The sequence below is a fragment of the Diadema antillarum genome, unplaced genomic scaffold (genome assembly GCF_040938485.1).
Source record: "Diadema antillarum isolate AM-2024a unplaced genomic scaffold, OU_Dant_1.0 seq00000368_RagTag, whole genome shotgun sequence".
Lineage (NCBI taxonomy): Eukaryota > Metazoa > Echinodermata > Echinoidea > Diadematoida > Diadematidae > Diadema > Diadema antillarum.
The window spans coordinates 3,155,869-3,179,660 of record NW_027271369.1 but is presented as its reverse complement, the minus strand read 5'-3'; the positions used below and the strand labels follow the sequence as shown (position 1 = coordinate 3,179,660).

The 23,792-nt window shown below is 38.8% G+C and overlaps 1 pseudogene; it reads left to right on the top strand.

Moving 5' to 3' along the window:
- Positions 1-23,792, top strand: part of LOC139731378 (A disintegrin and metalloproteinase with thrombospondin motifs 3-like) — a 90,158-nt pseudogene that overhangs the window by 51,335 nt on the left and 15,031 nt on the right.

Here is a 23,792-nt window from a genome sequence, read left to right as displayed (position 1 = left end):
ATACGTAACTTGTCAAACACCAATGGAAGAACTGATACCGGTGGTTCTAATCTAAGAGCTCGTCCGCTGATGTCTTACGGCAGCTATAAAGAAGGATGACGAATAGATTTCATAGACAAACCCTGGATCAGATTTATCCCTGGCGGAATAGCTTGTCAATATAAACATCCTCCACTCAAAAACATGAAGGTCTTATTCTGATTATGACTTTTTTATGGAGTTGAGAGGAAGAGCCCTTTCAAAAGAGAGATTATGATAACCCTTCAAAATGATATGAGATACGGCTGGTCAGATATCGACAGTTGTTAAAACCATTGTTTCAATGTAATCATAAAGTAGGACGAATGTGATTCGACGGGAACGTAGCTGATCATGATAGAAGTCATTTCTTCAACGCTGTCTTTACCACTATCATTAAGAAGACTGCATAAAAATGATCAATCATGGGTGTTTGTTTGTACCTCCATGGATTAATGATGGTCAAGGGCCTTTCAACCTGTGAAGTGGTGTTCTGGGGATGAGAGCATGGAGGTACCTCCGTGCTGAGAATGAGACTTGGTTGCCTGGTGAGTACGATATGTCGGCCTACTTTGAAGTTTGACTCAAGCGTATCTTTTGCAATTATATTGTATCAGGGAGATGACTTCCACCTCGGTCACAGGGAAATAGCGCTTGCCTCTCTCGTAAGGATTGCGACCAAAGACTAGGTTCGAAGATGGTTCGAAGATGTTGACCTCTGCCCCATCTTCGGCCAAGTCATATCGGCTCCAGGCAGGTAGCATCTCGTCATTCTCCCTCAGAGAGAAGAAAAGGGACACGTCTCGAGCTGTCGTGTCGTATTTATCACTGGTCCTGGATGTTGATTGGAAAGAGACGTCAGATCCGAATCAGGGGAACGCTAATTGGGTAGCGGACCTACCCTCCCATCGGGACGGATCATCAACCTTTTCAGTGTGAAAAATGCATCTCTTATCCTGCGTGTCTGTGCGAAGCGTAATGTGATGTTTAATTGGAGTGGGATGGCTGCTTTGAATTAAAAAAATCGAAGAAGTTAATCAACTTGCTAATGCCCACATTATTGAGCCAATGTGTGTTTTTTCCACTTTAAAGGGATAAATGACTTGAAACTTCACAACTACTTTTTCACGTTCTTTTTGCAATAGACCTACTTCTTTTCTCCTCGAGTTACCTTCTTGAACAAGTTCTTCCTTCACAATTTATTTGAACGGTGTCTGCAAAATTATTCGGCAGGTATAACAACTCAGTCTGGGGACATTGTGTTTTGATGTGCCCCAAACCAAACAATTCTAAAGGAATGATTTTAAAAAAAATCCATTGTCAGTGTAGACGTGGATTCATAGATAAAAGGAGTAGTTAGAATTAGCATAGAGCTAACTACATCAAATAACTTGAGATGATAAAACAGCAAGAATTTCCTTGATTAGATCTTTGAGTAAATCCATGAAACCACGATGATACACACGTCAGCGAAAGTGGCTTGGAAAACCAAGCCCAAACATCCGGAAGTAATATTGTGTGGTATTGGGGCTTTGAAGTAGCCGTCTTGGGAAGGTAACCAAGTGGATACTTTCATAGAATAGAAACCGAATTTGTTTGGGAAGATGTGAAACAATGTGATTACCCTCCAGAACTCTCTCCTACACAGTCATCTGAAGAAAAGCTGAACAGCCGAGAACGAACGTTACGTTGTTCGCAGATGACGTCATTGTCCTGGGAGAAAGAGGACCTTTTTTTTTCGAAGTACCCTTTAAATGGCAGCATCTTGCCTAGCAATTTTTTTTTTCATTTTAATAACAGTAATTTATATTTGTATGTTCTGTTGATGTTTACTCACTGTTCTCGTAAATTAGCAACCACTACACAAACAATGTATTCACATCTACATGTATATAGTTTCAAATAGTTTGATAACGCAATGACTTGAAGCAGTACTAGAAAAGAAAATATAGTCCTCAAATACAATACAACTAATATCAGCAGAGCGTTCACAATAAACTCTGTTAGATTATGATTATGTCTGAATCAACGGGATTTATGCAGCTTGTAAATTACTTTTCAATAGGGACGGCAGAATTCTACTGTTCAAGATTAACTTTTTAAATCTTCTGTTGTTCCCAGTATGTACTCCCGAATCGTCCCGCTGATTTTCCAAGTGCAATTAGAGACCAATGTTGACGATAGAGGGCTTCTAGTTGTGACATAAACATGATTCTTTCATCTGACTTTACGCAAAGTACGTGCGAGATAGCGCTTAGCAGCGACACTTTGAGCAATGTATGTTTTGATTCGTGTGTAGGGCCCTACATCACATTGCAGTCTAATATTCATGCCGCACACAGGGGGTTCAGTTTTGCACGCTATGTTGCGCGGAGAATTTGCAACATGATTTGAGTGTGCTTTTGAAGTTATGAAATCCTTAATGACGGGATAGGGAGTGATGAACAGACATCGTGTTTCCTTTTCTTCCAGACGTGAACATCTCCTGCGTGTTATTGATCACAGTTTGTCATCCAGCTGTCGGTGCATCCCAGGAAACGAATTATGATCTATGTAGGTGGAGCTATTCATTCAAGCTTTCTCTCTTAGGGTTTTATTTTATCGCTGAGGATAAACCCTCCAGCTCTCACAAATCTTAAAAGGAAGGCTGAAAAGTGTAGACCTAATAGAAGAAAACCTAATGTCATTTACCCCTTATCGCCTTTAATGGTAGTTCTTCGTGTAATGTTGTTTTGTCTTTGTGAGTGTGATTTTTGTGCATGGCATTGAACGAAATTCGAATAACGGATCATTAAAAAATCAGAAGTGTAACAATTAATTAACATAGGAATTTGACTTATATATTGCAGTTTATGTCCATTTGATGAGAAAAACTAAAAGCATTCTAATCTTTGAGAGACAGTTTGCTGACTTATCACCTTGAGAAATAAGAGAGGCATTATATAGAAGCCCTCTGTGAGATTCCACGGATGCCATGGATAGTCCTGACAGCTTGTTGTAGGATCCAGTGTCGGATAGAGTCCCAATGTATTGCAAGATTTATATAAGTCGACGGCTGAATGTGCACTGAGCGATCATGTGCAGTCCTTGGGAAGACAGGATACAGATAAAGCAAACGCGACAAACTGCTACGACAAAAAATGCGTTTTTTTTTGTGTGTGTCTGTGGTTTTGTTTTGTTTTGTTTATGTCCTTGTTACGCTGTTTTATTATATTTCATTTCTTTGTTTGTTTTGTTTATGTTCTTGTTCTTGTTTTTGTAAAACAGAGCTATCAGACTGAAGCCCAGACATTCAAACTATCCTGTATGAAGTCAGTCATTTTTGACCAACTTTAATAATGTTTGAGTTTCTTGAAATATTTGTTGCGTTTTTATGCAAGGTGTATCGTCATCTTCAATCTCTATTGTTAGTATGCATTGTCAGTGATAATTATGTAATGATGAGTAGTCTTGAACTAACCTCAGAGACATTTTTTTTTGCCAATTATTAATTGATTATGAATTAATCAAACATTAATAATATACTAGTATTAGGCATATATTGTCAATCTTGTGATGCTCTGAGTTCCAAACGTGATACGTCAGATCCGTCGCAGGAAGGATACATACGGGCATCGGATTAGGGTAGCAGTGTGCGTGCCCCCCTTCCCCCTCCCCCTTTCTTTCTCTCTCCCTCCTCTCTATCCCCCCCCCCTCCCTTCTCTCGGTGTCCCAAGAACTAACGAAATGTGAACACTGATTGATCACAATGATGTGATTTACTTTGCCAAAAGCACACAACTCCAGCGCAGAGTGTTTTCGCACAAATGAAGTACAGAAAACACTTACTGATGAACTCCATTTACGTCATTTCCTCTTTGCTTTGCTTTCTTTAATTCTATGACAGGATAATACAACAATTCCATTGACTCTTTACTATGAATGAAACGGAGGATTGAGTGTATCAAAGCTTATGGGATTTATGACGAAAATAAAGGACAATTATTATATTATTACGGTCAAACAAAAGGGATGATTTCTGAACAAATAAAAAAAGGTTCATTCCTTTTCATTCATATTTTGTTGTTGAAATTTTTATCTGCTTAAAAGCAAAAAAGGAAAAAAAATACAGCTTACGTTTCATGTTCGGCTTGAATTGATCGTGCAGAGACTTGACGCACATTCGTGTCTGACAAATCCACTAGCTTTACTTTCGTTCCCCAAGCATCCCGCAAGTTTGCGGGTCACTGTCTGTCCATGACCCGCCTGAAACGCGACATTTTTTTTTTTCGGGATAGCACTCATAAGAACATCAGAAACACTCAAATAAAGAGCGTTCCTTTCTCTTTTCTCTACCATTCCCAAGAAGACATCATGCAAAATGTGTGCAAGGAGAAGTTGTTGAAAGGAAGCTCCGAGAGACTGAAGTTTACAACTCATATTGTTTTTTTAACCATTAAAAAAAAAAATCACGTTAGCCAAATGCTGCGTTCAGTGTTTGTGCGTGTATAATAAAATGTAGAGAAAGTTAGGTGGGACCTTTTTAGCTCTTATAAGCTACTCCTTATGATCAAGAATGTGTCAACAGTAATCAACTTTTTCAAACTTTTCCAAACTACACCAAACGGGAGTAGCTTCTCTTAATCAAGTTTCGCCCCAAAAACTTTACACTCAATTTTGGTCTTTGATCATACATGCTATATCATCCCAGCTCCCTATGCTCTTCCCACCTCCCTGATTGACCTGTACTCAACTACATTTTTTTTTCTTGGTGTACATGGCGCCCCGTTGCTTTCCCTCCGGGAGAGGAGGCTCAAATCTTTCTGTTCTCCACGAATTTCCGGTTTGTGTGTGTTTTCGTATAGGAAGGAGACACATCATGTTTGGATGACGTTGAAACGGGCACGCCACATATTGCTGGTGAGGCAATCCTATTGCACGCGCCTGACACGCATGAAACTCACTTCTTGGTTCACTCCTTGGTTGTGCGTGAAAGCCATGGTTCAAAGTTAACATACTTTTTGTTTTTAACAGTCTCCCTTTGATATCCCGACAAGTGGGCCATCACCATGGAGATTACGATCTCCGTGATGAATTGCCATGGCAAAACCATCGAGCGAAGAAGCTGCTAGTGATGTGCTTGATTTGGTTTCTATGTTTTTCCTCATAGATAGTTCGTAGCCTCAAACCGCAAGAACCCGTCCACATGCGACGAAGAACCTATCTTAACTTTCAATGTAATACCACCTAAATACACTTTCATCCCCACGTACCTGTGATGTCCCTAGCTGTGTCACAACGAGACCTACTTTTGAGAACGTGTATTTTCCAGTCTCTTTTTATTTGCAGTTAAACTTGTGGTCAGCTAGCTAATTACGTCCTTTTCACTTGTATTGAAATTGAGTGATGCTGAACTTGTCAAGCAGCTTTATTTATTTATGTATTTATTTATTTATTTATTTATTTATTTGTTCATTTTTGTACAGATATGTCAAGAAATTGCCTCCAGAAACCGGATTTATTTACGAATTGAATGGAGGGAAACAAACACGTGATTACATGCACCTAACATGCCTATTTTATTAGGTAGGCATTATGCCACATTAACATTCGTACCGCTACAGCTCACCAGACAGGTCCGTTTAGGAAATACATTCAGATCAGATCGAGGAGTAAATATCTAGCTCCTTGGTCTGACTGATATAAAAGCGTGGCTGGGTTGCTTCCCACACGACAAACTGCGCCCCCGTATTTCCAGGGTGCGCAAAGATCAAGTTCTCACAGGTCTAATTGATCCCAGCTGATGACGTGACGCAGCATTAAAAAAAAAAGAAAATCAAGGTTGATTTCGATCATGTTAGTTAACGCTTGATTTTGGATGTGCTTTAGCAGGAACGACGATTACGGCACTGCTCTTCATATTGTATTCGATCTGTTTAAAGAGTTTCATGCGTCTACACATGAAAGTTTTGCTGAATAAATATAGGTAGGCTTACATGTTGTTATTGTATATGATCGCATCGTAAACCCTCGTAAGTGCATGCTTCTTCTGTCGCATGTTTTCCTAGACTTGTGCCATCCCCACGGTGTCTGCCAATGAAGTCCTTTGTGTTGTAACATGTGAGTCCGTGGTTGAATATCATAAGCCAGGAGAATTCCATATATGTTGTCTCCTTCAATTAGAAGAAAAAAGATAGATAAGTAGGTAGATAGATAGATAGATAGCTTGATAGATATATAGATAGCTAGATAGATGGACAGATTGATTGATCGACTGACTGAGTGATTGATTGATTGATAATTAATAGATTAGTTGATTGATTGTTTGTTTGATTGATTGATTGATTGACCGACCGACTGACTGGTTAATATTGGATTAATTGATTGATTGATTGATTGATTGATAAATATCTGGACATTTAGACGAATAGGTGGTAAGAAAGATGGAGACAAGAACAATGGTATAATAAGTTGATTTTGAAAAAATTGATGCACCATTAATAGCTCATAATGGACAGATGTTTTACACATATCCACGGATCTAGTTTGTGGTTTCCTTCAAGTGACTCATATTCAAGACTCATAAGGCAACAACATTCATTTCCGGAAAACAGACATGCACGGTGCTGGCCCCGAAATAGATCTGAACAGATGTACTCCATAAATCGGACAAAAAGTAACATGGATGGAAAGTAAAAATTGCTGGGAGGCGATATCACCCGTATGGTTTATATTCGTCGTCTTCCCGTTGGTAATACATGTTAATCTTCAGATATCATGAATGACCTCAACAACACTAATTTCTGTTGCCACTGTCTCGATAGAATGCCGGCATGTTGCTAGATTTCTGAAATTTAAAAATAATCAATTTTTACATGGACTTCCTGGGTTTTTTTTTCTAAATACGCAAGTGCGAATCTTAGAACTCATCGCCGAATGCTTCAGCTTTTCCAAGTTAACATGGCCATGCACAATAGAAAAGGAACTTACTAATATCGCTTCATGACGTTTGGTGTAGGCATTTGGAATGATTGTAAAAACCCCTCATTCTATAGTGAAATCATTGTAATATTTTTTATTCGAAGCGGGACCATTTTTCCGACAATGCGGGCGCCATACAGATCATTGAACTAGATTCCCTTTATACTGACTCTACATGGAACCATTGAATTTTAGTGTCCCATCCCCTACATCACGAAAAGACAAGGAGAATTGGGATGAGAAGAATACGGGGTATGGGGGGGGGGGGAACACGGTGAAGTAATACGATATTTCTGAGGGAAAAGAAAATATTACAGTGTACTTCCAATTACTTTCGCATAAGATTACATCTCTTGATAAAAAAAAAGCAAAGAAATAATTTTATAATCACGGGTTTCTTGGCTCCGTTAGCGTTTCACGAGTATATATCACTTTGCTAGTTAAGACAACATGCACCTGTTGTTTGGTCACGTTATAAGAGCATTGCGTTTCATTCCCTTGGAGTCGTGTTTAACCAACTCTCTCCCTCTCTCGTACCGTCTCTATCTCTCTCTTTAGAACTCATGTGACACTGCATGTCACTCCCCTGCCCTTGCTTTACCCTACGGAGAAAGTTGTTTTGAATGAGTGACGATTTCACTTATTTAAACAATAACAACAACAACAACAATAACAAAATAAGACTGTGAGACGATCATGACCATTGGATCATGACCATTGATTGCCAGTAGGTCAATTGCCTCCATGCTAGGAGAGACGCTCTAGTACTGGCACCTGCTTAGGACCCCCACCCCCCTTGAACCATGCTTACAGTTGTTTTGAACACATGGACAATTTTAGGCGAATTTCGGGGAAACAAAATGATATTGTAATGATGAATGTGTACAGGCCTATCTACTTAGCATAGTAACAATACAGTATGCATTGGCAAGGTTTCCATTAATTTTTGTAACTTTAGCAGAAATATGGAGTTTTGGAGAAATCCTTGAATTTTAGAAATAAGGAAGGAAAAGTGAAAATAAGGAATTTCTTGGCATATAACGCATTGACAGGTGTGAGGCCTTACATGCAGAGAGATAGAAGCAACAGGTACCCCGATACCTGGAATAGCCTAACTATAGAGATAGAGGTGCAACTGCCATTTTGCCATTGTTTTCATATCAGCTGTGGTCCAGCTCATAGCAAAGGATGGATTAGACACAAAACTACCATATTCCACGAGAACATCAGCAGCAAAAATCAGAATACAATACATTACGTTGAGGGCAGTTTCCGTGACGAACAAGAACAAAACATCTCTTGAACAAAATCAGAAATTGGGGGATTTCCATCATGCACCGCTTCCTCGTATCAATATCAACTATTATACGGTTGTCAAAAGAGATGAATAAATGCGCAACAGATTCCTTCAACGTTCAGTTTAAGCATGTTAAGAGTCTCACATTACTCCTGCATACGTTTGCCTTTGACCTCCAGAAAAATGTACAGAAAAATAAGAACAAAGAAGTTACAAGAAACGCATCCTGTTCACAGATTTGTCTAAACCAGATGTGAGCCTTTCGCAGAAAACATTTCGCGGAATCATGTTATATTCCAACTAATCCATTCATCCCCACTGTCTGTTCTCTGTCAAAGAGTTATTAAGGTGTTGTGCCAAACAACTTCTAACAGGCCACAGGATATAGCATATCTATTTCCGCCACCCTTGAAAAGATAGTTATCTGTGAACTCAAATGAAATAGACGCAGACATTTCGATTATGAGATATATGCACCATGCAATTGACTCTGAAACCCAGAGAATTGTCATCCCATGCTCCTATCATTTCACCTTCGAGCTACATGTCGGGATAAAGATTATGCAAGATCATCGTTTCCCCGGAAATCATGAAATCATTGACGGGTCAAGGATTTGGCATCTTTCAGGATAATAGATAGAGTACCGAAGTGTTGATGTCACAGCCTTTTGCTATAGTAGGGAGGTGGTCCCTCTTCCACCTCCCTGGTTATAGCTTGGATCGGAACGAGGTGCGAGCATGGTTAGCAACAATTGTTTCACAGATACTCGGACCAGGTGATGTTCCTTGGTACCAGTTTCAATAGTTATGAATGGCCATGACATCATACTTTGTTGTCCATAACGATTATGATCTAATGAGCACGTACGCATTTAAATTACTCGGCCACAAAAGTTTTCTGGGAACTGGAGGAAAGATTTGTTTGCACTAGAAGCAACAGTTATCTCTGATTTCTTTTTGGGTCATAAATGAAATTATCCGCGATTGGATGGTGTGTTTCTCGGCAATTAATACAGAGAGTTCTGAATTTTACTCGTGCATGCGTGCGCGAGACGTGTGCGTGTGTTTGTGTGTGTGCGTGTCTGTGTGTGAAGAAGTATTTCTTTTCATCAAGTTCATAACTAATGGAACACATTTTAATGTTTTACGTGGAAATGAGACGATGTAAAACCCTTATTGAAGTAATGACGACATCTACGTTCGAGTCCTGCAATGACCGCAGCTTTTCTACCTACACAATCAGCATTAAATATAACTTCTTGTTATATTCCGTAGAACTACTAGACTCTGGCGCCACTCTGTAACATGTCATAAATTGTATTATCATTTCTTCGTATTTCTAGTCCTTGGTAAGATAACGATGACGATTTTGTTTTTTGCTTGCGTCTTTGAATTGTGTCGTGCACCCAAGATTTGCTTTTCCAGAGTCAAATGTGGAGATTTCAGTTGCATTTTTATTGAAATTGAAAGATTCTAAGCCCGACGAAATCCCCCTGGTCCTTTCCGACAGCGTTTAGAGGAAAGATGAATGCCTTTCTTAACGGATGTTGATTGAAGACCCTTTCTGTCGATATCAAGTAGGATCAGACAAAATCACCTAGCTTCGTTTAAGTGGTATTATCTCTGTCCAGTCTGATTCGGGACTCTGTATTAATCGTGACAAGAAATCTTGTTCCAGGGGTGTCTCAGGTTGACCGGGAGTAAACGCGCCTCCTCCCACTGACTCAACCGCAGTCCGGAGGCAGAAATGATAAGGAGATTTACACGATGATCCACCGCCTCTTCACTCCTCCTTCCGCCCTCTCGCCCCTCTAGCCCCTTAAAGGCGGTTTGGAATCTGGAGACTTCGGCCGAAGTCCCATAAAACACTGCAAGGCAGTCCCATGCATCAAAGGAGATACCGACCCACTCATCCTTGGTTTGAATTCTCTTTCAGTTTGTCGCAGAAAAACAAAACACAATATAACACAAAACTGACGTGAAGCATAAACTTAAATATTTCTAGGAGAGAGATAACTTCCGCTCAAAGGTCAGGAAGTGAAAATACTGACATCACTCACGTACTAAACCTTTCTTACTACGTACTACAAACACAATTACCGTCACCTCCACTATCATTCATGATGCTCCTTTTTCTTCATCATCAGCATCTCAGTCTCCTCTTCCATCGTCTTCGAAATCCACTCCGCCTGCTTCTTGTGCTTTCTGGGTTTTGTTGGGGTTTTTTCAGTCGTCGATTCCTTTCTGTAGATTAAGAACATACTCCTAATTAGCGATGTATGTCTCGAGTTTCAGCAGGGAGCTACTCTCTTATTTCACTGCTGCTTGTCAACATTAAAATACCATATCACGCCATGTTCGATATGACACCAGCTTATCAAAAATAATGTCACCAAAACGAGACTACTTAATGAGAAAGTTATTGAATGATAAACTTCTTCTTCTTTTTTTCATTGGCTACCACGCCGTTACGTTTCAAAAATTACGTTTGTGTTTTTTACAGTCTTTCATGTTGATTTTATTTTATTTTCTCATATTCCATCCACTGGTATTATCAGCTCACCAAGATATATTATCACGAGCGTGATCAAGATTGATTTACACTCTTACCGTTACTATCAATGTGTGATCAGGTAACCTCTAATGCCAAGACATTGCAATGAAAGCAAACAGTCGTCATACCTGCCTGTCCCGCGTCATTCTCATATTTCTCTCGTAAACTTTCGAAAGAGTATCAGTGAGAAAATTATGAATGCAAAGCCCTTAACATATGACGTTTATGTTCAGACATGATGACAGTTTGATGAGTTTCACAACGCTACGAGTGAAGATTCATTGCGCTCATTGTATGAGAACAAAATCTAACAGCAGTACGAACTATTGAGAAATGCAATCAAGGCGTACTGGCATATTGTATTATTGTCATAATCACCATGATTATTATACTTGTCTCATGACAGAGTGGCTACATTCAGACCGATGACGATGAATACGTCATCGAGCCCCTCGAGGCAGACGACGAGACGGCTTTCAACCTGACCGAGGGACACCTGCACGTCTTGTACCGAAGGCGGGACTTTCGGTCCAATAGCACTGGGCTTGGTACTGCCAGTGGAAGTAAGTCGGCTTTGCTTTTGCTCTTCTTTTCCTGACTAAAAAGAAATTCTCCCCTCCTTCTTTCTTGTCTTAGTCGCTTCAACTCTACTCCTCTTCCTCCTCCCCTTCTTTTCCCGCCAGTAAAATACTTGACTTTGTTTAACCTCGTCGCTTTTCACTTGATTTGCTTTGCGTTTCCTTCCTTGTCTTCTTGGAAGTCTTTTCTCAATTACCTGAAATGTTGAATCTTTTAAGATGAAGCTCAAATTGTAGCATTGCTACAGGAACGTAAGGTGTTGTTTTTCACATTTCTACAAGTGGGCACATGAGCCTTGCTATTCTTTGGTTGAAGATGAATAAGGGAAGATGAAAGCTTTTTCTTTCTTTCGTGTGAAGTGATAGAATGACATGATATGTTAACGTTCTAACTTGTGTTGGAGACCTGCCCGTAGATCAGTAAAAGGGGGAAATAAAATCATTACCTTTAACCAGGGAAACGATGCAAGAGTCGGGATCACGATATCTTCATTTACTGACTGTCCTTTTCTCCCTCGCACACTATTCTGTTTTCATTAGCAACATTTTCTAGCAATCTCGTCAATGACACCGATACAAACCTGTCGGACTTCAACCCGGAGGACGATGAGTACGACAGGCTTGCCGAAGAACCGGCGACCCAACGACATCGTGAGAAGCGACGATCACGATCACGATATGCAGCCGGGCGACAGAACTTCGTAGAGACTATGATCACCGTCGACCACGCCATGCACTCATTCCATGGCGGCGGGGCGGTCAACATCTACCTCATCACAATGATTCATATTGTAAGTAATCTGGCAACAATCAGCAATGTGCAACCCAGTGCTTTGCGCGTAGCGCACGATACTTATGCGGGAGAAAGTGCAATGATAACTATATCTTCACTTTAAATTGTTATCTTTAATTCGTGGCCTTGTTGTAAGACCTGTAGACACTACAGGCTGAAGTTTATATGTTTGTTTGTATTTGCTCATCCTCCGACCCCCCCCCCCCCCACAAACATTTTGTATTTTGGTATCAATTATAATTTGGTGTCAAATAAGTTCGAATGAAAGCATTTTTTTTTGTTTTTGTGAGAATGCCTATGAGGTATTAGAGGCATCTTTTGTGATCACATTGTTCCTTAAACTCATTGCATGTAGTCGAATCCTCCATTCTTCATCAGGCGAATGATTAACGAATAATAGTCATATTACGACCATATTACATCTGTTGCAAAGGGGCAATACAGCAGGCCATATTTGTTTTATATACTGATTCCTGTCTTACCAAATCATAGACAAGAACGACAAGTATTTTCGCCTTTTTTCGTATCTTTATTGTGCAAGACAATTATATTCCAAGAGCAACCAAGTGGATCGGCACGACAAGCGCAGCTTAGTGCCAAACGTCTCATCAAGAAATTGACAAGATTTGACAAGATGCACGAATGGGACAATTCCCTTTAAGCTATTCGTTATCTCTTGGATGTTCGGCTCCAACATCGACTGGTATTCCCTAACGACCAACCAGTTTGTCCGCGCTAGCATTCCTCAGATGCCAGTGTCAATGGGGGATTTGGTTAATCGCGTCGCGGATTATGAGCGGCAAAACATTTCTGTGATTTCTAACATACATCTTTTGTGTGGATAAACGATCCACGCTAAATCGTGATACATAATACCTCGGGGTTTTGAAGGACATCAATCGATTTCCGTCCAAATGGTACAGACTCGTCCTGAAAGATTTGAAATATGAGCAGGAGAAAGTATGTCAGCCATCTTAATTCAAAGTTGTTGACTGACTTGTCCTCAGCCGGCCGTGCACGACCTTTTGAAAAGAAGCTAAGCACTATTGATACGGTGTGAATAGACACGGTGCATCATTACAGTGTGAACAGACATATCACTTTCCGTCCACTATTCAATGTCAATTCACATGACGTACACTGCATGTCGATATCTTTAGTGTTAATATCAATCGATGGGCACTGTAGTGTTAATCAGCATTCAATGTGAATAGGTGCATTACTTCATTATAAACCGTGCAGTATGAACACGTCTGAATACTAAGAAGAAAATATGAATATCAATGCTGTGTTAAGCTGTGCGGTTGACTGTGTAGTGTAGAACGATAAACGCGGTGGACCGCGTGGAACTGGTTCAGTCACATATAGTTCAAAGATAAATTCTTTGCTTGTAATGAAAAAATGAATTATTTGATTTCATTATTTCGAGTGAAAATTTGTAATTGACGTTTGAAACCTCCCATTATACCCAATAGTGTGTGAAAATCAGAACAAAATGATTAAATGGGGAATTCCCTATAGCAATCGTAAGTGGCCAAACATAACACCGAAAGTTTATCGATTCTTTTCACGACAAGACGAAACTGTAATAATATGGCCAGAATCGAATATCCACTTTATCATTTTTATGTGATAAAAAAGGATGTCATCATATCAATCAATGTCAAACATAATGTATTCAAAATATAGCTGTGTAACGGGATATGACGACAGATTAAGTGATAATATGCCGCCGACAGAATATGATAGCTTCGGAAAAGCTATACTTGTCTTTTGTTTGGTTCCTTTTGTTTCATTTCGTTTCGGGTGATTTTCAATCCATGTCTTATCCAACTTATTGTAACTCCTCATGGATTCAAGAAATGGCGCACCTGATTTTACATCCTGTAGGTTAATTGATTCGTCCAATGTTCTGGCGTCATCAGTTTTCACGACTTGTCCGAATAATGACCGAAAATTTGTTACCACATTAGAATTGATCACTTGTTTTTAGGATGAACGCTGTGAAGGGCAGAACGTTCCAATGTAAGGATAATGCCATACCAGTAGATAACCACCTTGAATTATTTTCATCTGTAGGAAAAAAAACAAGAGAATGAATAAATCAAATGATTATTATGCAAGATTTCTGGCATCTATTCGAATGTATGACCTAAATGTGCTGTAATTACATCGGTGCCAAAAGATATGAGATATTTATTTTAGTGTTCAAGCAAGAATTTGAAACGTTGTACAACTACATAAGACTTTTAACTTCACCCTTTTGATAGTATGGAATCGGTACACAAACTAAAAGTTTTAGTTAGATTTCACAAAATATTTATCAGCTCGACAATTTCCCATTGTACATGTAGTTCCCCACGACAACTGCACAGAGAGCGAGACAAACAAACGTGACACAAACCAATTCTAGAAAGTGACAACTTCTGCTCATTTCCCCCAGAAAGATGTTACAACTCCTTTACACCCTTTAACTCGTTCTTCTTTTTAACTTAATACCACTCCACAGGTAAACACCGCGTATGAACACCATACCTTGGACGCGAACATTCAGTTTGTCGTGGTCAGGATCGTCCTACTCAATAAGCAGCAGGTAAGAGGACCTCTCCCCGATCAGTTCGGGGATGATGGTGACGGATGATTGCTCGGGTTCGGATTTCAGCAGCACTGACAAACAACCCTCTATCTGGGTGGCAGGCATTGAACAGAAGATCTTGCTCCAAGAAACGGGTCAAAGAGATGGTAGTAAAGCAACTCTTGGAGGCATTTATGTTGACGTCGCTTGACAGATCTTTCTTGAACGGAATGTTTACTTCGTCCAGCACAAAATGATATTTGGTCTTATGAGCTCTTCTAAACTACTACTTAGCATTTTATCGATGTGTAATATGACGATGCTTATTTGTATCTTCATGTTTGCTGTATGCATTGTTTAAAGTAAAATCATAGAAATTATACTCCGGACTGCGAAAGGATTTGGTGTGAAATGTTATATACCGTGGCGTTTAATGGATAGAGTAGTTGCGATCTTGTCACCATAGCGGTGAATGTGTAAGTTCTTTCTCAGCGGTTTATGTTGAAATCGTCTTCGTGTTTCATTGTATTTCCCATGTTGACTTCATCGTTGCATTTCCATCACGTGATCATCATTACAAATTTCGTTCTTATACCTCACCCTCTCCCGACTCTCAAACAGTCCAGATATATGGTGGTTGAGAACAATGCTCCGGCCAGTTTGACCAACGTGTGCCGATGGGCAGCCACTCAGACCACCCGTGACGACTCTGCCCCAGAGCATCACGACCACGCCATCTTTGTGACTAAAGAAAACTTTGGTCCTGCTGGTAAGTTGCCATGGAATCATCATCATTTACTCAATCTCAACCAACCATACGTTATATATCTTCAACGCTCGCTTCCTCTCGATTTTCAAACCCACTCAAAAGATTGCAAACTGGATTTTTATGTCCGTGTTAGACGGTTAGGCCTACAGGAAAGGGTAATTCAGAGCCTTTCGTGGTAGGAAAGGCTGTTATTGGCATCCGTTTATGAGGCTTTGGAATCTGTCAATTACATGACGAATGCCATCATAACCATAGGAAAAGATAACTTCACATCGTTCCCGTAGAGATGAGGCAGAGTTATAGAATGCTGTGACGGTCCATCAAACGACTGCTGACCTAACCTTTGATTGGGTCGTTATAGATGTGAGATATCTTGCAGCTACGAAGATGGAACGTGAGAAAGCATTCCAGCCTGCAAGTCAACATTCCAGACAGGGACTGATAGATTCTATGAGCTCTCTTTGGAAACCTCGCCATGTGTATGTTGACTGTCAGCTTTTAAACGCCGATCGCCAGAGGCTGCCATATTTATGGCCCTATTTACACACTCCTCGATCCACGCACCGTGTTTTTACCGAGGCGAGACGAGGCGTGCTTTTTATCATTTATTTTTTTCCTGTATATGAAGGCTTCGATACAGTATCACAAGTTTTGCTCTAATTATACATAATTCAGGTCACTGAAGGAAATTTAGTGTTATTGATGATACTGGGTGATGTGACATATGCCCCAACCTATGTGACACATCGCGTTATTAGACCTGGGCATGAAACCGTTCGTTAGAACTTAGCTATTAAATTTCCGTCCCATGAATTCAGGGAAATTTTGGGTCTGCGTTTTCCACATCTCGTATAATTCAATCCAGAATGACGATGTCTGGGAGATGTCTCTGACATTAGAGGGCCAAAAGTGGCCTTTTGATTCCATTAAATATTAAGAGGGGAAAGGAAGCGGACACGATCATTGAAACGACTTCCCAGCTAGAAAACATTGCTGGTCAAAAGATGACTATCCCTCATCCACTGACCTCGACACTTGCAGTAAAAACCAGTCGCCATGTCGGAAACAGCTGGTTCAAAAACCCCGAGCTCTCTCAGGCTGATGCACATAGGAGCGCCCTCCAGTGGAAAAGGATGTTAAATCGTAGTTACGGCCAATCGCCTGCCAAGTACCGCCAAACCGGGGGCTCTATAACTCTCTAGAACTAGACTGGTGATGATAGCTTTCCCGTCCTTCTCAGAAGTCATGTATATACCACAGTAGCCTGACGTCATTTTTGTCGTCGCAACAGTTCTTAGCGACGTCGTCTTAATGTCAAGAGACATAAAACCTAAGTAGGTCAAGTGTGGGCAAAGCGCTTTGAATTATTCGTTGGTTGCCTTATATTTGTGTTTATTCTCCGATTTCTGGAACCACGGGGGGCAATTACTTGGCCCTCCCGAAACTCGTCTTCGTGGTTTGACAGTGAGAATGGCAGGATTGTTCGATTTGCTCTGTTTGCTGTGTGTTTGTGGATATGCATAGTTGCTGTTTTTCATGGTAACAGTGCTCATGTTCGGAAGGATGTGGCTAAGATTGAGTCATCGGCCAGAAGGAGACGTTACTAGTACTCTGCAAGGCGGGCATGTTCATGCAGTTTGCCACTCGGGGGTCCAAAAACGATGTTCGGTATACTTGGAAAGAGTTCACGTACAGAAACAGCTAATGCAATGTATTGCTTGAAACTTGGTGTTTCCTCAATCATTGTGCGGTTTTTGTGGAACATAATAAAGTAATAGAAAGCTAGAGATTTGTGGGGAAAAGAATGCATTCACATTTCAAAGAATGAGAAGCGATTTTAATCTGATTCTTCAGGAAAAAAATAGTGATGAATCATGTTCTTTAGTGCTCTGTAATTTCATGAGGTGTATAGAAATTCTGCCAACTAATATCAATCATGAAATAGGTTTTGCAGAATGGGTTTAGATTTTTATCATAATGTATTCGGAAATTTTCAAAACAGAATCAATTTTGCAACGTGCACTTTAGGAAAGATCGACCGTGCTTCTCTTCAGACAAAAGTTAGAAGCAGATGTTTGGAACAACGCCATATTTTCCTCTCTCCTTTCATTACCTCGTAAAATGGTGTTTGAGTGTGTATGCTTGAAAAACTGACACTGTTTAAACGTACATAATATTATAACAAAATTATATCGTGATTTGTGCAACACATTGTCTGTTACGGACTTGGTGTGTGCCATCGGCTTGTATGATGTGATGCTGCACATGGGAGTAATGTAAGTAGGTGTGTACTGCCTTGGTTACAGATATAGCAACAACAGCTGCAAAGGTAAATCAAGGTCACCTGGACACCACTGAATATCTGAGATGTTATTAATTCTGTCAAATATAAATAGAGCAAGAAAGATGTGATTAGCTTAGTTCACTGAGAACGGCAGCCAAATGTTGTGAAAATAAGATTTCCCAGCAGATGAGTATAGTAATGAAAATATACTAGTATATACCTTTCATGGGTTTATAGGGATTCAATTTGGATTGGTTTATTCTTGTTGCCTAGGTTACGCCCCTGTAACGGGCATGTGCGCCATCACACGGAGCTGCTCACTGAACAAGGATGAGGGTCTCCTATCCTCTTTTGTCATCGCCCACGAGTCCGGCCATGTGTGAGTTGAGAATCGGCACCTCAGCTTCATAATCAGGATAACTCCAGGCTTCATAGCTGCAGAAGTATTTGTTTTAGTCCTTAAAATTAGTCCTTAAAAAGAGTAAAAGCAATATGCTTCAGAGTATAGGAGGAGATCCAGGAGGGGAGACGAGAGAGGGCAGGAGATATGGAATGATAGGACTGATAGGAGTAAGAAAGATAGACGGAGTAGTGGTAGTGTGGAAGAAGGAGGAGGAGAAGAACAAGAAATAAAGAAGAAATTAGTAGTTGTAGTAGTAGTGGTAATGGTATTATTATTATTATTATTATTATTATTATTAGTAGTAGTAGTAGTAGTAGTAGTAGTAGAAGTAGTAGTAGTAGCGGTAGTAGTAGTAGTAGTAGTAAGTAGTAAGTAGTAGCAGAAGAAGAAGAAGTAGTAGTAGTAGTGGTAGTAGTAGTAGTAGTAGTAGAAGTAGTAGAATGAGAATAAAAGTTTGTAGTTTGTGATGTGACTGTAACAGAAAATATAAGAAAAGAAAAAAATTGAGAGAAACTGCAATAATGAATGCAGCAAAGATTCCTAAACACACTATAATTTCGAATAAAGAGGCAGTTCATGATCGTTTCCTCTCGACTGCTGACCGTCACGTCTTTCATCTTCTTGACAGGTTTGGCATGGAGCATGACGGACAGGGTAACGCCTGTGAGGATGATGCCACCAGGGGATCCATCATGGCGCCCGTTGTCATATCAACCTACATCCACTACTTCTGGTCTAAATGCAGCAGACGTGAGCTCCATCGTTACCTGTCGTGAGTTTCCTGGGTTTTTTGTTTTTTATTTCGGTTTTTGTTTTGTTACAGTTTATCTTTGTTGTTGACTTGTTTTTCCTTTCATTATTTAAGTTCAAGTTCAAGTTCAAGTTCAAAGTTTATTTCATTTTTCAACAAAAAACATATGTTTCACTTCATTTTGTAACAGAAAATAAGGTAAGTAGAACATAGTGAAATAAAAAGAGTATAACAATTGAGGACCTAAAGTAATCATACATTGTATTGCAAGAAAGAAACATAAGTGATCAAAGCGAAATACATGTATACCGTTGTTTTAAATGCGAAAAATGGAGGGACCCACTAAAAAGACAGAGCTTGTAGTATGTGGGTCCCTCTGGAGAAGAACATCAACGAAAAGATCCTAAATTGAACCGTCGTATATACAAACAGATAACAAAGTGGAAGAAGTCTGGAAGCCCACTAGAAATTAGATTAACAAATAAATACATTTACATAGACGCGAACTAACATAAAACAGGACTAGACAGCAAGACAACTACTAAAGAAAAGGTTGTAAAGGACAAAACGGGCGGACAAGACTGACGAACTGAAGACAAAATAGCAGACAAGAACGCAAACAAGAGACAGAAACAGTAACAGAACAACAGAAACAACATAAACATAAACAGCGATCTTCGGCAGAAGCATGCCGAGAGAAACAGAAGATAGTTGCTGGGGAAAGCGAAATTTTGACGCCTTGAAGAAAGACAAGAAAATAGAAAATAGAGGGATATATGAACCGAGGTAGCACACGGAGAGTCATCTACTAGACTCTATGGGTAAAAAATGGCATAGATGACAACATTGCAAACCTCTTCGAGTAGGGGGCAAAGTAAACAGGTTAGTATAAAAAAAAGCCAAAAGGTTAATTCAGTATTGTAGAGTCATACGATTGCAATAAAAAAGACTTCAGTCTCCTCTTGAAAGAGTATATGGATGGAGCATCTTTTAAGTCATGATTCAAAGAATTCCAATAATTTGGGCCTACATAAATAAGTGAGTTTTTAGCAAAAATCGTTCTTAAAAGAGGTAAATGAAATTCACCAGATCGCCTAGTGGGATATTTGTGAAATGATTGATTTTTGAGGAACATAGAATCAAAAATAGATGGAAGCAAGTTATTACAATACTTGTACATAAATTGCCCTAAATTAAACAAAAACAAATCTGTCATTTTTAAGAGCTTGTTGGAGGCAAACAACATATTTGTATGAGAACATACAGAGGAATTACAGATAACACGAAGAGCTTTCTTTTGTAAAAGAAACACTTTGTCTAATAAATTCTGATGAGTGTTGCCCCAAACTAATACTCCATAATTAAGATGAGGCAATATTAACGACGAATATAACATAAGTAATGATATTTGTGAAATATAAAATTTCAATCTATTTATTATACCTATATTACGTGATACTATATTACAAACATTATCAACATGTGATTTCCAGGAAAGTTTGTCATCCACAATGACACCCAAAAATTTGGTATGTGAGACTCTTTGTAGATGAGAGTCATCTAATACTATATTCATACTTAAACTGTCAACAGTGTTACTAAAAAGCATATATTTCATTTTTTGAGCATTGAGTGATAGCCTATTGGCCCTGACCCAATTTGTCACTTTCTTCAACTCAATGTTGATTTTATGAACAAGAAAATCAATATCATTATGGGCAAAAAATACATTTGTGTCATCTGCAAAATGAATAAAAGAGAGGCTGTCGGATACGCGACAAAAATCATTGATATAAATAATGAACAATAACGGCCCTAAAAGACTTCCCTGTGGGACGCCGCATTTGACTTCTCTGACATCTGAATCATAGTTTTTAATTGTTACAAATTGTTTTCTATCAACTAAATAACTCCTGAACCACTCCAAGGCCTTCCCACGTATTCCATAATGCGATAACTTATAAAGTAAAATATCATGATTGATAGTGTCGAAGGCCTTGGAGAAGTCCAAGAAAATACTAACTAAATGAGAATGGTTATCAATTGCATGAACAACTCTATCAACAAAATGCAAAAGAGCATGCGTAGTACTATGTTTCTCGCGAAAACCAAACTGATAATTCGTAATAACCTCATGTGCCTTCAAAAAATTAATCATTCTCTTATAAATGAGTTTTTCTAAGACCTTGGACAATGACGATAATAATGAAATTGGGCGATAATTGCTGATTTCAAACTTATCACCTGCCTTAAATATTGGGATTACTTTAGCTAATTTCATTTTATCGGGAAACACACCGTTAAGAATTGACAAATTGAATATATGAGCAAGTGGATCAGCAATCGAGGAAATAACACCCTTAAGTACAAAATTATCTATCTCATCATAACCAGAACTACGTTTATTTTCAAAAGAGGAAACTATATCAATAATTTCAAATCTGTTAGTTGGTGTGAAAAATATGGAATCAGAGTTACGATGACCTAAAAATTCAGTAAAATGAGTCTCTGTTGCAGGAATATTATGAGCATAATTTTCGCCTATTTTTGAAAAATAAGTATTAAAAATATTTGCAATATAAAGGGGATCATTAATCAATTCATCATTCACTTTAACTCTATCAATGTCAGAGTTTTTACTCGGAACATTCATGGCCTGTTTTAAAACTTTCCAGGTATTTTTCATATCAAACTTATATCTCGATAATTGCTTAGAATAATATCTTTTCTTTTCAGAACGTAAAATCATTGTCAAAGTATTTTTGTATGATGTATATCTATTCTTCGATCGCTCAGTTTTTTCAATTTTGTACTTATAATACAAACGATTTTTCCTATTAATTGAACGAAGAATTGATCTTGAAATCCAAGGTAACCTGGGTGTTTTTTTATACTCGGTTCTATTTCTTTGTTTTGGAATTACATCATCTAAATGATGATTGAAAATTTCCATAAAATTATGAAAAGATATATTAACGTCATCGCTGCCAAATACTCCTGACCAGTCAGCATTCTCGAGAGCCGCATCAAAACTTGCTAACTTTTCAGGTGAAACTCTACGTCTGAACAAAAAAGATGAAACAGGTTTAGTATTAGCTGGTGTTTTAGGTGTAAAACAAGTCATTATTGGAAAATGATCGGTCATATCTGAAAGAATTATAAAAGAATCGGGGAGGGGTAAAATATTACAAAACAAGTTGTCAATGAGGGTGGCAGAGCGATCTGTAACACGTGTGGGTTTAGAAATAAGCGGAAGAAAAGACGAGGACAGAAGTGTATGGAGAAACTCACTAGAGATATTATCATGCTCAGACTTCAGCAAATCAATATTAAAATCGCCGAGTAAAAAGCAATCCTTATTTTTAAAAACGTGTGAATTAGCCAGATCTGAAAAATAATCTAAAAAATCATTAGAATTTGAATTAGGGGGTCTGTATATAACGCCTACCATAAGATTTCTACATCCTGGGATGAAAATTTCTATAAACAAAGATTCAACAATATTGTCCATTCTAGAGATATCTTCATGAATAATAGTATCATAGGAACGTGCTACATACAATGCAACCCCCCCTCCATTCTTATCAGACCTATTGTTAACAAATAAATTATAACCCTCGATTGCGAAATAATTTTCTGCATTGGAAGCTAACCATGTCTCACTTAATCCGATAACGGATAGCGACTGACTTGCATCAGATTCTAATAAAAATTTTAAATCATCAAAATGTTTATTCAAACTCCTTATATTTAGATGCAAAAAAGAAAATGTATCCTCAGAAACATTCTGAATTATATTTTTGTATTGATTCACTGTAATATAATTGCACAACCTATTTTGGGTGATATGATCATTACTAAAATCAAAAGGCAATTCATTTGCAGCAGTGTTCAGGCTATCGGTAACAATGATGGATGGATGTGGAGGAGAGCCGTCTTTTTATTACGATTATCTTTCTTTTTTTTTTAAAATACACTTCCATCATCTTTAAAAGTACTCTTGTCCCTTATTAACCTGAGTGAATATGTATGTTTCCGTAGAAAAAAACACACAACACTTTCAATGAGTTGTGTGTTGGTTTAGTGTGAACCACATGCTAAAATTTTTGGATGAAGATGTTTTGCTGTGCTGCTGTTATCGCACAATGTCATCGGTTTGCATGGCTTGGACAACCCCCGATGAACGAAACAGTATTCGTGTGTAAACATTTGTGAAACCGCATTGAAATTAATGTATGTTACTGAATAACGAATGGTTACCTTAAACTAAAAGTTAGTGCTATTTTGTACAAGTTTTCCCATTTCAACAGTCCTTTTTAAGAACTTTTAAAACTAAAAGTGTGGGGTTTTTTCACTCCATCCCCAAATTTCTCTTCTTACGAAGTCTATTATAAACATTCTTTTCAGACGATATTACTGCTTATGGGACGATCCGTTTGATGGTGGATATCCAGAGATACGCGGTTATCCGGGCCAACGCTATACCATGGACGAACAATGTCGCTTTGATTTCGGACATGGCTATCGTACGTGTACCGCGGTGAGTAACAATCTGAAGAAGAATACCAAACACATCAAATTGCACAAACATTAATGACCACGGGACGTGTTTCATAAATATTCATCCCCCTACTGGGGTGCTTCTTGTTGTAGAACCTTTCTTCTTTTAGCAGTGGGACATCATTGTTTACGATAATTGATTTGCTAACTTCAAATTAAAACCAATACTGTGACTGAAAGCAGTCTTGAAGCAATAGAATTCAGAGATTTGAACTGAGAGCCTATAGTATGAAGTGATTAACTCGGTGTT